This window comes from Cryptomeria japonica, chromosome 2 (genome assembly GCF_030272615.1).
Source record: "Cryptomeria japonica chromosome 2, Sugi_1.0, whole genome shotgun sequence".
Classification (NCBI taxonomy): Eukaryota; Viridiplantae; Streptophyta; class Pinopsida; order Cupressales; family Cupressaceae; genus Cryptomeria; species Cryptomeria japonica.
Window position 1 is genome coordinate 294,200,324 of NC_081406.1, and position 18,183 is coordinate 294,218,506.

Sequence of the window (18,183 nt, forward strand, 5' to 3'; positions counted from 1 at the left end):
AGTTCCAAATCTGAAAATTAAATGTAAATCCAATGTTTGCACAAATTCAAGTTGGTTTTATGATAATTAGAAGTTTGACAACCAACCACTTAATTTTACAAATTGAACAAGACAATGAAGAAATTGAATTTGACAAGCAATGCAATTATCAGATCTAAAACAATAGATAGCATTTTTTGCAAAACACAAGCTCAATTTCAATTTTAAAAACTAGGGGTTGATTGAATTAACCACTAAGTTTTGTAAATTGCAAGAAAGTTAAACTTGTTAGTGAAAAATATGCAATAATTTGTAAAGCATGTATGACGTCGGGTTCACCAAAATGTGATGTGGTGAAAAGGGATGAGAGGAGATCAAGTGGAAAGCCCCTGAAAAGAAGGATGTGAAACTTTCACAAAGCATTCCCTTCAACTTCTCAGGCACATTACATTTAAAAGAGGGGGTTTGAATTCACTAGATCCAATCCCAAATGGAAAAAGATTGAATGCTAAGCGAATTGTAGGGAATTGACAATGAATTTGGAAAGTAAAGTAACCCTCTTTTAAAATAACCAAGTTGAATTAAATGAATTGAAACTAAGTATGGAGATGACAAAGAAATGATTATATCTTGAGACAGAAATGCGGGATGAAACTGTGCACCTAGAATTAGAAGTAAAATGTCGAGATGAATCTCCCTTGCAAATTTGAGAAAAAGTTGTCAGGACCGGGTTGAAAGTGTACTTGGTCCTCCAAAAAATACGCGTGTCGAAAAGGGTTTTTCCATCTCTGAAAATGAAGCATAAACTTGCAATTACAGCTACGCATCTGCAACCTAAACAAATTAAAAAAGAGGAAATGTTGTTGGTATTGGGGGTTTTCCTTCAGGTCAAACTCCGGTTTCGAATTAACCAAATGATGAAAAATATTTGCAAGTAAATGAAAGGAAATATCTGAAGTAGAATTCACCTCAAGAAAGGATGCAATTGAAATGATGATATAGTTGTTTGAAAGGATATCTGGAATAGAATGTATTAAATGTTGGTAGAGATCTCCTCTTCACTGGTTGAATCCTTGACTTGAATGCAGCACCTAGCCTTGAAAGGAGACTTGAGATGCTCAATGCTTGAAAGGATGCTTGAATGCTTGATGACAATGTTGCTTTGTAATTTTTGCTTATGATTTCTTATACTTGATTTCTCTTACTGAACTTATGCCAATAGGAGGGAAAAAATGCTCCTTATATACTTGTTAATTAGGGTTTTTAACTGATTTTTCATCTTAGGCTGACATAGGAAAACTTTTTCTTGCTCACAATTGACAAGCCCAATGCAGGATTAGGTCAAGTGAGGCCCAAAATAGGACAGGGATAGGGGTGCCATGCCCCTGTCCTGCCCTAATTTAGGATAGGTAGCGACAAGAAGCAGTGCGGGGTGTACGTTTCAAGTGTTTTGAGCATGTCTCAGGTCTCCAATCAGGCTTGGGGATTCATCCAGCAATGCAAAGACCCAAATACGGTCGAAAATTGCAAGGTCGTGATTTTATGACGCTACACTGAGTATACAAAATAATGAATACTTAATCACTTAAGAAAAAAATAAAAATTCTTGTATCTTGGGTTGAATGATTTAGGATCTTACATTTTGTATAAACCGTATCTTTTTGTAAAGTTGGAATACATGTTTATACTACAAATTTCAAATGTAATATTTAGGTACAACAATAGTCAATAAGCAGGATTTCTTGTAGCCTATTGAGGCTTATCTTTTTGTTATAAGTTTACTCTCTATATTTAATACAAAAGAAACTTATTGATAGGTATACTATATTTTACTATATGAAAAATGTCTCCTTGCTTTCAATATTGTATTGGTTTATGATATTATCATTGCATGCCACATTTGTCCTTTAATCACCTTCAACCAATACGAGTGCAACACCTATTAAGTCTTGTTTTCCTAGGATAAGTATTGACACGAGTTAAATTAAGTCAAGGTTTTTTTACACACACTATTAGAGAATAACATCTTACAACTCATTAAAAACTACCTTGATTGGGTAAGTGCACAAAGATGGTGGTCAAAAAGGGGGTATAAGTGGACACTTTTTTTTCTGAAATCAGGTGAACCTAAACTTGGAGGCAAACTTTGAAAGTCATCCACTCAAGATATGAAGATAATCAAAGAAAAAATATTGTACTACTCTGAATCTAGTTTCCAAAATACTAAACGTTTTCAAAATTGGATAAGATTAAGATGGTCAAATCCTTCGCGCACAAAAAAAAGACCCTGATTTTTTTGAAAAACATAACATAGTGTTTGACGTGTTGTAATAACCCACCCTATTTATCTCAACAAAATTGACCATTCTTTTTTTTTTGATTAATTTAATCATTATGTTTGATTCAATCGCATAAATTGGGCATCCATCTATTTGGATTAGGCATTCATCCATCCAGGATGAGCATCTAACCATGCGGGTTAGGCATTTGTCCATACGAGACATAAGATTTCATCTATCCAATACGGGATAGGCATCTACCCATACGGGGTAGGCATCTATCCAATCGGGATAGGAGGTACTCTAGCCAGAGACTTAGACTCATCGGGACCATTCAGGTCTTGAGCCACTCACTAAGTACTACACTCTTCTAACAGAAGTGCACCGAGGTCACCGTCCTTAGGAGTAATTAAATAACATAATACAAGCTTGAATTTCACCTCAGAATTTGGCTTAAAGCCTCAGGAAGTCAAGCGAATCCATACGGGATTCCTTCTGAGTATGCATTGAATTACTTTTGCCAATTTAATTATCTTTATCTTTCAAAATAGGATTCTTACTCAATCCTTCTTTTACCAAGCCTAGACCCCACCCATGAATGCCTGAGTATGAGGGATAGCTCTATCCCAAGACTGCCTACATACCCGCTTCGGCACAGGATCAAGGCGTAAAGTATGTAGTTCTATTTTCTATTCTAGGGTTTGATGTAAACTGATTAGTGGGTACGCAACCCTTTCTAGGGTCAATGTCCCAGACAGTTTCTCTGCAGTTGCTACCCACGATGGTAGCACTTAAACAAAGGCTCATGATGGCCTATTGTTTGTTGCCTAACAACTACATCCTAACACCTATCATGAGCGTCACCCTTGACCAAATTGTCAATCAACAATATCTCTTCAAGATAAAAGAAAATCAATTTCACAAAAGTATTTTACTTAACCAACCCTAAAGGGGGTTTATTATGGTTTATTTCAACAGATGAAAAATCATTTAAAAATTATCCTATTAGATTATCGATCCAAGAAGGATTACCCACCCCTTGGATTTTAACTTCCAAGTGCCCTTTATTACTCCCTGATGATTTATACAGACGATGCCACAGATGTCGTTTATGTAGCTTTATTAGGCGTTAAGTGCAGTAGTTCAACACGATGACATTACCCGTATGCATGACCCAGACACACTGTATATACCGAACGCTACTTGGTTTTGGTTTTCCAACTTCCTTTATCTAATTTTTCTAACTTAGGATAAACATCATGCTTGGAAAATAATTATGAATTGAACGCGTATATTTAAACATTGCAAAGCTCAATTAATTGAAATAACTACTTGATGAATGACATGGAATAAAAACCACAACTAGAATTATTTATTATTCAAAACTTGAATATAACTTGCATAATAATGATAGTTAGGTAACTTGCATACTAACAATTAAACGTATAATCTGCATGAAGATGGAAAAACCAATAATTGAAATCAATGTAAAGACATTTGCATGAAGCGAAGGTAGGGTAAGTTACATGCGAGAATATCACTTATAAAACCACTAATCCCAACATAGAATTTAGCTTCAAGTCATTTAATTGCTAAGTGGATCTTAAGAGGATGTAAGTATCATTTAATATAAATTTGTTAAAACTAGTTATAAATCTAAAAATTACCTAAGTTTAAAAATTTTATTAACTAAAATTTATATATATATATAAAAGAAGTAATTTAAATAAACTAACATTTTAAAACATATGTCAAAAATAAAAGAATTAACATTGTCGTTTGATTAAGTTGAATTGGCATTAACAAGGGTCAATGGGAGTGGGACCCCACGGGTCCCCTCCACTACCCTACGGCCACTGCCGCAGTAGTGACCGCAGGCTAGTGGGGGGGGGGGGGGGGGGTGGGTACCGTTACAGTACCACTCCCCTACGGAGTATTAACTCCGTTCTTCGCTAGTACACACAGGTACTATATCGTGCAAAAATAAATATTAAACACTTCGCATAAACTATTAATACCTTATGCATATATATATATATATATATATATATATATATATATATATATATATATGTATATATATATATGTATATATGTATGTATGTATGTATATATATATGTATGTATGTATGTATGTATATATATATATATGTATATATACATACATATATATGTATACATGTATACATACATATATATATATATGTATACATACATACATATATATATATATATATGTATGTATGTATACATATATATGTATGTATGTATACATGTATACATATATATGTATGTATATATACATATATATATATACATACATGTATACATAAATATATATATACATACATACATACATATATATATATGTATGTATATATATATATATATATATGTATGTATGTATGTATATATATATATATATATACATACATACATACATATATATATATATATATTTATATATATATATATTTATATTTATAGCTCATTCCAGAATAATAAATTGTATAAAAGGAGAATACATAAACAGGTATGTATACTTAAGAAAATATTAATGTAAGAGAGAATATTATATTAATCCGAGGGATGAAATATAATAGAGAAATAAAAATAACCAGAGAAGTAATCTGCTCTAGTGATGCACAGATTATCAAGAAGTAGGTAGGTGTTTAAACTGAGAAATACAAGCTAACACAGAGGGATTATATTCTATTTCTCAACCAATGTCCAGAGAAGGGGATAGAGAGTTATTTACAGGAAGATTATTTATTTTCAGATTTCACAGGGAGAGAGTTTGTTTGACTGATATTCACAGAGATTCAGCTAATATTGACAAAGAAATTTTATTCAACTCATTTAACTAATATTCATAGAGATTCAGCTAATATTCATAAAGAAATTTTATTCAACTCATTTCACCGTGAGATTTTATATAACTAATATTCACAGAGAAATTTATTTAACTAAAAATCACAGAGAGATTAAAGAATGAGATTCATATTTCCATTTGAAGAACCAGAGAAATGAATTAGAGGGAGGAATAAAGATTCAAATCATACAGGAAGAATTTTGATTTCAGAAAAAGAGATTTTAAACAAATAAAGGAATATGATTTTCTTTTGCTAAAATCTTCGGAAGGAAAACAAAAGCAAGATCATGTGCATATTTTCTTGAGAGAAATAAAATAAATAAATAACTATATTTTACATGCACTATATGAAAGAATCATCATTATTATTTATCCCCAAATAAAAGATTTAAAATCCAAGAATTAAAGGAAGATCTATAACTATTTTTTTGATAATACGAATTCCTCATAAGTGAATGTGAAATAACAGGGAGAGAACCTAGTTTATCGAGCTTGATGTTGAATCCACTGGTTATCCTTTTGATCCTTCCTTGCAACTTGAGAGAAATCCTTCAACAACAACTTAAAATTCCTGCAACAAAAAATGAAACTACCAAAGAAAAGATCTACTTCTAAAACTTGGGAGATTTCCTTCAAAATAATAATCAACTGCCTTCTTTGAAACTTGCATACAATTTTATAAGAAAATTCCCTCCATTCCACTATCTAGAAAATTTAATTTAAAAAAAGAGATTCTTTCCCATTTTTGGACTTCATGCAAATTGATTAAACTTAGTGGGGGGAGTTACATGCAAGGTGGTGGAGAATCCTCTAGAAGCTTCTTATTCTTCCTACAACATGTGCCATAATTGGATGTGGAAAATAAATAAATAAAAATAATGTATATTTTCCATGTGTGTGTGTGTGTGTTTTATTATTTTCATTCTTTTTATAACATTTATTCAATCATTCAAATAGCTTATCCAAAATATAATAGAATTGTATTTTAAATCCAAAAGTGATAAGGGAGGGTTGTGACATCCTCCCCCCCTTAATTTGTGCATCATCTCGATGCACTTATTGAATGCATCCAAAAGAGTCTATAGTTCATGATTAAAACAAAAAAGGAAACAAATGTTGCATATCCTTAGTATCCTCCCACGTGGCATTCCTTTCATCATACTGGTTCCATTGTACTTTGCACTGATCAACCTCTTTGTTGCACAACTGGCACTGGCACCTCTCCAAGATTTTGAATGGCTCTATCATTATTCCTCTCATTTCCTGGACCTATAAGGCATCCCAATTCAAAATGTGTTTCTCATCAGGTACATACTTTTTAAGAAGAGATACATGGAAGACATCAAGGATTCGGCTCAAATGGGGAGGTAAGGCCAACCGGTATGCAACTGGATTAATCCTTTCCAATATTTGAAAGGGTCCAACATAACGAGGTGCATGCTTAGTCTTTTTCCCAAATTTTATGGAACTCTTGTGTGGCCTAGCCCTTAGGAAGACTTTCTCTCCCACCTCAAACTCCCTTGGTGCCCTATTTTTGTCTGCATAACTCTTTTGCCTATCTGAGGCTTCCTTCAATCTCTGCCTAATTTCCTTAGTTTTCCTTTCCATCTCTTTCAACATATCTAGTCCAACAATTATTCTATCTTCAAGACTATCCCAACTCAAAGGTGTTCGACATGGTCTACCATACAAAGCTTCGAAAGGTGCCATTCCCAAGGATGTTTGATATGTATTATTGTAAGAAAACTCTACCAGAGGTAGGCACTCTTCCCATTTCTTTTGTTGGTCCATGCAATACATGCGAAGTAGGTCTTCCATAATCTGATTTGTTCTTTCTGTTTGACCATCGGTTTCAGGATGGTATGCAGTGCTAAAATTTAGTTGAGTTCCCAGAGTTGCTTGAAGAGTTGTCCAAAACCTTGAAGTGAATCTAGCATCTCTATCTGATATGATTTTCTCTATTATTCCATGCAACCTAAATATTTCCTTAACAAAGAACCTAGCCAAGGTAGGTGCATCATCCGTTAGGTTCCCTGGTATAAAGTGTGCCACCTTAGTGAGTTTCTCAATTACCACCATTATTGCATCATGCCTAGAAGGTGACATGGGTAACCCTTGCACAAAATCCATGCTAATAACTTGCCACTTGTGTTGAGGTACATCGTGCAATTGTAACAATCCAGCTGGATGTCTATGTTCTGCCTTTACTCTTTGACACTCCAAACATTTAGCCACATACTTGACTATGTCATTCTTCATCCCTTGCCAAAAGTATAACTTCTTTAAATCTACATAAAGTTTGTTAACTCCTGGGTGCCCTGAATAAGGGGAATTGTGAGCCTCCAACAAGACTACTTCCCTTAAGTCTCCGGAATTAGGAATATAGATTCTATTATTGTATCTGAGCAACCCATCTTTGTCTAATGTATACCCTCCAATCTTAGGATCGATTGGATCGTGTTCTAATGTCAATTTGACTTGCTCGTACCATGGGTCATGACCTTGCTCATCCATCACTTGCTTTTTGAAAGAAGTTTTGAATGTTGCTATAGTCATCAAGTGTCTCCTCCTACTCAAAGCATCTACCACCCTATTTTCCTTCCCCTTAATATATTCAATCTCAAAATCATATTCACTTAGAAAATCTAACCACCTTCTTTGTCTAGCATTTAAGTGGGGTTGGGTAAAGATGTACTTTAGTCCTTGGTTATCTGACTTTAACTAAAAGGGCTTCCCTAGCAAGAAGTGTCTCCATTTTTGTAGGGCATGCACAATCACTGCTAACTCTAAGTCATGGAGTGCATAATTAACTTCATGAGTCTTTAGCTTTCTAGATTCGTAAGCTACTACCCCTTCATCTTGGACAAGTACTCCTCCTAAACCTTCAATAGAAGCATCAGTTACGATTGTGAAGTGTCCATTTGGATCTGGTACCTTTAGAATGGGTGTTGACGTTAGTTTCCCTTTCAAAATTTGGAATGCCTTATCACTTTGTTTTGTCCACACAAACCTTTTACCCTTCCTTTGTAATGAGGTGATGGGGTTTTCTATCTTAGAGAATCCTTCCATAAACCTCCTATAGTAACCTGCTAGCCCCATAAAGCTTCTTACCTCTGAAACATTTTTGGGGATCATCCATTCTACTATTGCCTTTATTTTATCTTGATCAACTGCTATTCCCTCCTTAGATATTATATGCCCAAGGTACTGAATCTTTTCCTCAAAGAAGGCACATTTTGACAATTACCCATATAATTTATGTTCTCTCAACCGTTGCAAAACAATTTGTAGGTGTACTAAATGTTCCTCCTCATTCCTAGAGTAAATCAATATGTCATCCAAAAATACCAAAACAAATTTATCCTAGCAGTCATGGAGTACACTATTCATTAGGTTCATAAATGCAGCAGGGGCATTGGTTACACCAAAAGGAACTACTGTGAACTCATAATGCCCATATCTAGTCTTGAAAGCTATCTTTGGAATGTCTTCCTCCTTAATTCTGAGTTGATGGTACCCTGACTGGAGGTCTATCTTTGAGAAAACTGCTGCTCCTTTCATTTGGTCAAAAAGATCCTCTATGCTAGGTAAGGGATACCTATTCTTTATGGTGACTTTGTTCAACATCCTATAGTCGATGCATAGTCTTAAGGTTCCATCCTTCTTCTTAACAAATAAGACTGGCACTCCCCATGGTGATACACTTGGCCTTATTAATCCCTTAGCTAAGAGTTCCTCTAATTGCATCTTGAGCTCTTGTAATTCAGTTGTGTTCATTTGGTAAGGTGCCCTTGATATTGGTTCAGCTCCTAGTAGTACTTTGATAGAAAAGTCAAACTTCCTTTTAGGAGGTAAGTCGAGTAACTCTTTTGGAAATACATCCTTGAATTCCTTTAAGAAGGGGGTATTTTCCTCTTTTCCTTCATCAATTTAAACCATATAGATTAGGACTCCTCTTCTTCTTTCCTTCTTTAATTGCATGGCTGATATGGTTTCTACATTAATGGGTTTAAACTTTCCTTGGATTTTGACCTTCTTCCCCCCATCATCCAAACATTCAACAACTTTTTTATAGAAATTTACATTAGCTTGATGGTTTGTTAACCAACTCATTCCAATAATTACATCATATAATCCTAGGGGTGCCACATAGAGATCTACCCTTGTTTCAAACTCAGGAAATTGTACCCTTGCCCTCGGCAAACACTTAGTTACTTCCCTAGTTGCCTTATCCCCATATTGAACCGTCCATGATGACTCCATTTGATTAACTTTTAATGCATATTTTCTTACTAATTCAAGTGAGATGAAACATTCAAATGATCAAGTATCAATTAGAATTGAAATTGGTTGTTCAAATAGTGTACCTGTAGTTCCCATGGGAACATTCTAGTATCTTCCTCTTCAGTTCCTAACTGCTGCATGAATCCTTTGTTGGGGCCCTTGTTGGGGTTGATTGGCCCTAATCTGTCCTTGCATCCTAGGACACTCTCTAGCAAAATGGTTTCCCCCACACATGAAGCATCCCCCTGGAGGACCCCTCCTACCTTGATTCCTAGGGGGGTCATTCCTTGTTTCATTAGCCCTGGGTGGATAAGTTACCGTGTTCTGCTGGTCATTCCTATTATAGTTGCCTCTGTTATTATTGCCCCTATTATTATTATTATTATTATTTCCATTCCTTTGATATTGATTAGGAGGTGGCCTTCTTTCGGAAGAATTATTCCTTTGACCTTTGTTGAAATTAGTGTTCCCATTGAATTCCTGCTTCCTTTTAAATGAGTGATTCCCATTATAGTTCCACCCTGCTAGTGTTTGAATCTTCCTCTCTTGCCTTAGGGACTTTTCAAGTACTTCATTCATGTTTTTGGGTCCATGCATGTCAACCTCTGCCCCTATGTTGGTATTTAGCCCCAAAATGAACTTCCTTGCTTGGCCTTCTTCATCTTTCTGGTACATAGGTACATACTTAAGCAATTTGGCAAACTTATCCCAATATTGTTGGACTGATAGGGGCCCTTGATGTAGATTATGGAATTCTATCACCTTCTCATCAAAGAACAATTGAGGGAGCCACCTCTCTTGAAAGTGGTGAACAAATTGATCCCATGTGACCGTATCCCTGCTATACCCATTTTGTTCCTTGGTGTTGGTCCACCAACTAGCTGCCTCCCCTGTGAGTTGGTAGGAACCCCAGAAAGCCTTGGTTATTTCTCTAAAATCTCTTAGCTCAAAATACTTTTCCATTTCATTTAACCAATTCTCAACTCCTTCACCAATTTGCCTCCCATCGAACTTAGGAGGGGTGATTTTCTTTAAGTCCTTGGAGAGTTCCAATATGTTATTTTCTTTTCTATTACCCATCATATTCCCTTGATTGCTACCAGGGTTTCCAGTTTTGGTACCACTTCTATTTTCAAAGTCATTCTGCCTTTCCCTAAGGTCTTGCATTGATTGTTCCAAGAAGTTGATTTTATCTCTTTGTTTGGTTAAAAGGTTGATTATAGCCTCGACCCCATCTTCGTTATTTCCTGGGTTGTGTCGATCCTCTTCATGGTCTTCCTCATGGTTTTCTTCATGGTTTTCCTCATGGTTTTCTTCCCTTTGACTCCTAGTACGTCTCCCATTACCCCTTCCTCTTCCTCTTCCTCTTCCTCTAGCCATTCTAGGTTTTTACCTGAAAGTTAAATTATGTAGTTAGTTCTTGATTTAGGATTTTAAAATTTTAATTTCTACCATTGCAAAACATTCCCTTAGTTGTATAAATTGAAGTGAGCACAAGGCCTAGATTTGAACCTTTGCTCTGATACCACATTTAATAACCCACCCTATTTATCTCAACAAAATTGACCATTCTTTTTTTTTGTGATTAATTTAATCATTATGTTTGATTCAATCACATACTCTGGGCATCCATCCATTTGGATTAGGCATTCATCCATCCGGGATGAGAATCTAACCATATGGGTTAGGCATTTGTCCATACAGGACATAAGATTTCATCTATCCAATACGGCATAGGCATCTACCCATATGGGGTAGGCATCTATCCAATCCGGATAGGAGGTGCTCTGGCTAGAGACTTAGACTCATCGGGACCATTCGGGTCCTAAGCCACTCACTAAGTACTACACTCTTCTAACAAAAGTCCACCAAGGTCGCCGCCCTTAGGAGTAATTAAATAACATAATACAAGCTTGAATTCCACCTCAGGAAGCCAAGAGAATCCATATGGGATTCCTTCCGAGTATGCATTGAATTACTTTTTCCAATTTAATTATCTTATCTTTCAAAATAGGATTCTTACTCAATCCTTCTTTTACCAAGCCTAGACCCCACCCACAAACGCCTGAGTATGAGGGACAGCTTCATCCCAAGACTGCCTACATACCCGCTTCGGCACAGGATCAAGGCGTAAAGTATGTAGTTCTATTTTCTATTCTAGGGTTTGATGTAAACTGATTAGTGGGTACGCAACCCTTTCTAGGGTCAATCTCCCAGACAGTTTCTCTGTGCTTGCTACCCATGGTGGTAGCACTTAAACAAAGGCTCAAGATGGCCTATTGTTTGTGGCCTAACACCTATCATGAGTGTCACCCTTGACCAAATTGTCAATCACCAATATCTCTTCAAGATAAAAGAAAATCAATTTCACAAAGCATTTTACTTAACCAACCCTAAAGGGGGTTTACTATGGTTTATTTCAACGGATGAAAAATCATTTAAAAATTATCCTATTAGATTATCAATCCAAGAGGGATTACCCACCCCTTGGATTTTAACTTCCATGTGCCCCTTATTACTCCCTGACGATTTATAGGGACAATACCACATACGTTGTTGATGTAGCTTTATTAGGCGTTAAGTGCAGTAGTTCAACATGACGACATTACCCGTAAGTGTGACCCAGATGCCCTATATATACCAAACACTACTTAGTTTTGGTTTTCCAACTTCCTTTATTTAATTTTTCTAACTTAGGATAAACATCATGCTTGGAAAATAATTATGAATTGAACGCGTATATTTAAACATTGCAAAGCTCAATTAATTGAAATAACTACTTGATGAATGACATGGAATAAAAACCACAACTAGAATTATTTATTATTCAAAACTTGACTATAACTTGCATAATAATGATAGTTAGGTAACTTGCATACTAACAATTAAACTTATAATTTGCATGAAGATGGGAACACCAATAATTGAAATCAATGTAAAGACATTTGCATGAAGCGAAGGTAGGGTAAGTTACATGCGAGAATATCACTTATAAAACCACTAATCCCAACATAGAATTTAGCTTCAAGTCATTTAATTGCTAAGTGGATCTTAAGAGGATGTAAGTATCATTTAATATAAATTTGTTAAAACTAGTTATAAATCAAAAATTACCTAAGTTTAAAAATTTTATTAACTAAAATTTATATATATATATATATATATAAAAGAAGGAATTTAAATAAACTAACATTTTAAAACATATATCAAAAAAAAAAAAGAATTAGCATTGCCCTTTGATTAAGTTGAATTGGCATTAACAAGGGTCAATGGGAGTGGGACCCAACGGGTCCCCTCCACTACCCTACAGCCACTGTCGCAGTAGTGACCGCAGGCTAGTTGGGGGAGGGGGGGGGGTATAGTACCACTCCCCTGTGGAGTATTAACTTCGTTCTCCACCTGCGAGTCGGTACGCACAGGTACTATATCGTGCAAAAATAAATATTAAACACTTCGCATAAATTATTAATACCTTATATATATATATATATATATATATATAGCTCATTCTAGAATAATAAATTGTATAAAAGGAGAATACATAAACAGGTATGTATACTTAAGAAAATATTAATGTAAGAGAGAATATTATATTAATCCCAGGGACAAAATATAACAGAGAAATAAAAATAACCATAGAAGTAATTTGCTCCAGCGATGCACAGATTATCAAGAAGTAGGTAGGTGTTTAAATTGAGAAGTACAAGCTAACACAGAGGGATTATATTCTAATTCTCAACCAATGTCCAGAGAGGGGGATAGAGAGTTATTTATAGGAAGATTATTTATTTTCAGATTTCACAGGGAGAGAGTTTGTTCGACTGATATTTATAGAGATTCAGCTAATATTCATAGAGAAATTTTATTCAACTGATTTAACTAATATTTACAGAGATTCAGCTAATATTCATAGAGAAATTTTATTCAACTCATTTCACAGTGAGATTTTATATAACTAATATTCACAGAGAAATTTATTTAACTAAAAATCACAGAGAGATTAAAGAATGAGATTCAGATTTCCATTCGAAGAACCAGAGAAATGAATTAGAGGGAGGAATAAAGATTCAAATCACACAGGAAGAATTTTGATTTCAGAAAAAGAGATTTTAAACAAATAAAGGAATATGATTTTCTTTTGCTAAAATCTTTGGAAGGAAAACAAAAGCAAGATCATGTGCATATTTTCTTGAGAGAAATAAAATAAATAAATAACTATATTTTACATGCACTATATGAAAGCATCATCATTATTATTTATCCCCAAATAAAAGATTGAAAATCCAAGAATTAAAGGAAGATCTATAACTATTTTTTTGATAATATGAATTCCTCATAAGTGAATGTGAAATAACAGGGAGAGAACCTGGTTTATTGAGCTTGATGTTGAATCCACCAGTTATCCTTTTGATCCTTCCCTACAACTTGAGAGAAATCCTTCAACAACAACTTAAAATTCCTGCAATGAAAAATGAAACTACCAAAGAAAAGATCTACTTCTAAAACTTGGGAAATTTCCTTCAAAATAATAGTCAACTCCCTTCTTTGAAACTTGCATACAATTTAATAAGAAAATTCCCTCCATTCCACTATCTAGAAAATTTAATTAAAAAAAAGAGATTCTTTCCCATTTTTGGACTTCATGCAAATTGATTAAACTTAGTGGGGGGAGTTACATGCAAGGTGGTGGAGAATCCTCTAGAAGCTTCTTATTCTTCCTACAACATGTGCCATAATTGGATGTGGGAAATAAATAAATAAAAATAATGTATATTTTCCATGTGTGTGTATGTGTGTGTTATTATTTTCATTCTTTTTATAACATTTATTCAATCAATCAAATAGCTTATCCAAAATATAATAGAATTGTATTTTAAATCCAAAAGTGATAAGGGAGGGTTGTGACATGTGCGCATCAAAAAAGTCATAGTTAGATTTAGAATTTTGACAAATCCTTTGGTAGAAAGATAATTAAGAGTGATCACTAGAGGATGTGTATTGTTTTGTCATTTTTTGTTGAGTATTTGTTTTTTTATGAATTTTCTAATCAAGTACATCCTTAAAATTAGGTACCTATTCGTGCGCGAAGCATAAGTTGCACTAAACAAATCGAAAATACAATTTATTTTTTTTAAGTTGTAAATAATCAAGTACACTACAATAATATATAAAAAAATTTAAATTTGGATAAGTATATCAAAATTTATTTAAAAAAATGGTGCACCTATGTCTATGAGAACTATGGAGACATCGGTAAAGGAAATTCAATAATAATACGTTATTCTTGTTCAAATTTTTAAAAAATTATATGGTTAGAAAGCTTAGAAGATGGGTAAAAATATGGTGGCAATTTTAGAAATACCCACTTGATGAAGTGTAAATCTGATGATGACAAAGTCGATAAACCAAGTTGATAAAATACAAGACATCAAAAATGAGAGAAATGGAGGGAAATCAAACTTCCAAACTATAGCTTTGTCATCCAGGCCTATTTCCAAGCCTAAATAGTCAAAAGCGCGTACGGGATACTTATGGTATAAAAAGTGCATACAAGGTACTTATGGTGTAAGAAGCGCGTATGCACTATGTTTACTATAAACAACATGTACGCGCTATGTTTACTATAAATAACGCGTACAAGCTACGTTTGTTTAAATTTTGGGTGTGTGTATAATATTATATATATATATATATATATATATATATATATATTAACATATAATTTTTTATATATAATATATAATTTTAATATATAATATATAATATTTATATATATATATATGTATATAATAATATATAATATATTAAGTATATATACACACATATAAGTGTATTGTCTCCCTCTCTCCCTCTCTCTCTCTCTCCCCTTCTCCCTTCCTCCATACCCCATCCCTCTTTCTCTTCTTCTCTCCCTCCCTCCCTCCATACCCCACTGCAACTGTGTCTGCACTTCTATAGAAGTAAGTGAATTTATTTCTTGTCTACAAATTCCTCTCTGATTTTTATCATGTATGCTCTTCTAATAAAATTGATTGATGGATTTGTGTGTGTATATTGAATAGGAGGAATAGGGTTTGAAATTGAACCATGGGTGCATTACCGTGACAAACAAGGAAACATTCAGCAATATTCTTCTCGAATGTGTTTTTAATGAGTAGAGCAGATGTGGAAAATAGTGTCAACAAAGCAACATGATGAGTCAGAGTACCTGCAATATGTTTCTCAAAAGGAAACAACTGGTAGGAAGAGAAAGAGGGAGATTAACATAGATGATGTCCTAGAGAATGATAGTGGTGGGTATGTGAGAGTTCCCATGTTGTTACACAATGCCTGTCACCTGAAGAAATTAAAGTTTGTTGTATGCATGGTAGTGGTAGTATATGATGATCATCACTTATCAAACGGCTTGGAATGGTACATACCCATGAAAGAATCAAGTGTGTAATTCCTATAGTTACAATCGAGATCAGTCCTATAACCTTGCAAATTTAATAGCATCATATGTTTTAGAACTTAGGCAGTACTCTTAGGGTTAGGTTAAGCTCTTACACTTGCTTTTTAGTGAAGCCTCATTGTTTGTTCTCTTGGAGTCTCTCTTATGCTAGCAATGGTCTAACTTAGCTATATCAAAACTAAACTACTGATGTTATATTGTATGATGTTCTATTCATAACTTTAAATTTAATATATCATTTTATTAGCCCACCATATGACTCCTTAGGTGTCATTAGAGGTCATATTGTTTCCTAATAGGTCAGATGGTGTCCTGTGACCCCTTAGGACACCATATGACCCCTCGGGACACCAATGACCCATAAGAACACCATATGGTGTTCTAAAGGGTCATATGGTGCTCTATGACCCCTTAGGACACTATTTGGTGTATTTATAGGTCCTATGGTGTTTTTTGGTGTCGTTATAGGTCCCTCCCTCCCCCTCTTCTCTCCCTCTCTCTACCTTCCCTCCTCTCTCTCTCTCTCTCTCTCTCTCTCTCTCTCTCTCTCTCTCTCTCTCTCTCTCTCTCTCTCTCTCTCTCTCTCTCTCTCTACCTCTCTCTCCCTCCCCCTCTCCCTATCTCCCTCTCCCTCCTTCCCTCCTCTCTCCCCCTACTCTCCCTCTCCCTTTGTCCATACCCCTTCTTCTCTCCCACCTTCCCCCCTCTTCTCTCCCTCTCTCCCTCCCTCTACCTCTCTCCCTAACTCTACCTTCCCTCCCCCCCTCTCTCTCCCTCTCTCTCCCTATCCCTCCTTCCCTCTCTCTCTCTTCCTCTCCCTCCTCCCCTCCTTTCTCTCTCCCTCTCCCTCCTTCCCTCCCCCTCTCTCTTCCTCTCCCTCCCCCTCCCTCCACCCTCTCCTCTCCCTCTCTCCCTCCTTCCCTTTCGCCCCCCTCCTCTCTCCCTCCCCCCTACTCTCCCCTCTCTCTCTCTCTCTCTCTCTCTCTCTCTCTCTCTCTCTCTCTCTCTCTCCCTCCCTCCCTTTTCATTCACATTTTTTCTACTACCAATAGCACGTATGGGGTACTGAACCTATTAGTTCACTGCCCTACCATAACTTTTTTAAGGTGTAGGAGCACGTACGCGGTACTTATTACTTGTAAGTGTGTACGGGGTACTGAGCCCATTATTTGCTACCCTGCGATAACATATTTTATGCATAGGAGTGAGTATGCGCTACTTATTAGTAAACAATGGGAAAGAAAAATAATGTTGGCCTTGCCAACATTTTATGGACTAACAGCGCATACGCTGTTATTAATGTAGTGCATACGTGGTACATAGACATAGTTTTAGTTGTCCAAGAGACTCAATGGCCTCAAAAGAGGGTTTTGAGGTCATTGAAGGCCCCACTTGAACTGTGTCTGCACTTCTATCACTATTTTATACATAGAAGTAAGTGAATTTTTTTGTTTTTGAATGATTTCAAATAATTGAATTGTTGTTCTTATTAGTTTTGTCAATAGTATTGTGATTATTTAATAGTATGATTCCAAAAAATAGTGATAAGATGCATATTTATGGTTATTTGTTTGTTTATGAGCTTTTGTTTACATATATATGTAATATGATTCTATTTAGGACAACCCATATCAACCATGGGAAAGAACAAGCGAGGAATGATGGAACAACGAGAGGTTGAAAAGGAAAGACAAAGGCAGCTTATGAAGAAATTACGTGACATAAGAACAATGGGAGAAGAAGGTATGTCATCCTCAACATCTCAATTCGATTTACCAAATGAACATAATGCACCTAATGCAATTGAAGAAGAGACATTTGATTTACCATATGAACCTAATGCAATTGAAGAAGATACCGCATTGAATAATCAATTAAATGATGAACATACACCTTCTCTATTTGATTAATTGAATGTACATAATGCACCGATGTTAACATCTCCTAGAATCATTCATAGGAAACCAAAGTATCTAATTGACATTGATGAGAATATATTGAAGCCAATGCCCACTAAAATGAATGAACGAACTTGTAGGAGAATGGTTAAAAGAATATGGCAAACTATTTTGAAAACTTAAATCAAACCGCAAGATGTCAATTAATTGTTCAAATGATTTAAAATTTGAATTTTAGAGAGACAATGAAAATTCTATGCCTAAGATCATCTGAAAGTAACAATGAAAGAACTATTGTGAGAAATCTATTTGATGCATATCAAGCTATTGGTTCAAAATCACATACTAAAGATTCTAATGCTACTCAATGTGTCATTACATCAACCATAATGAGCAAGAAAATAAAAAAAGATCGTT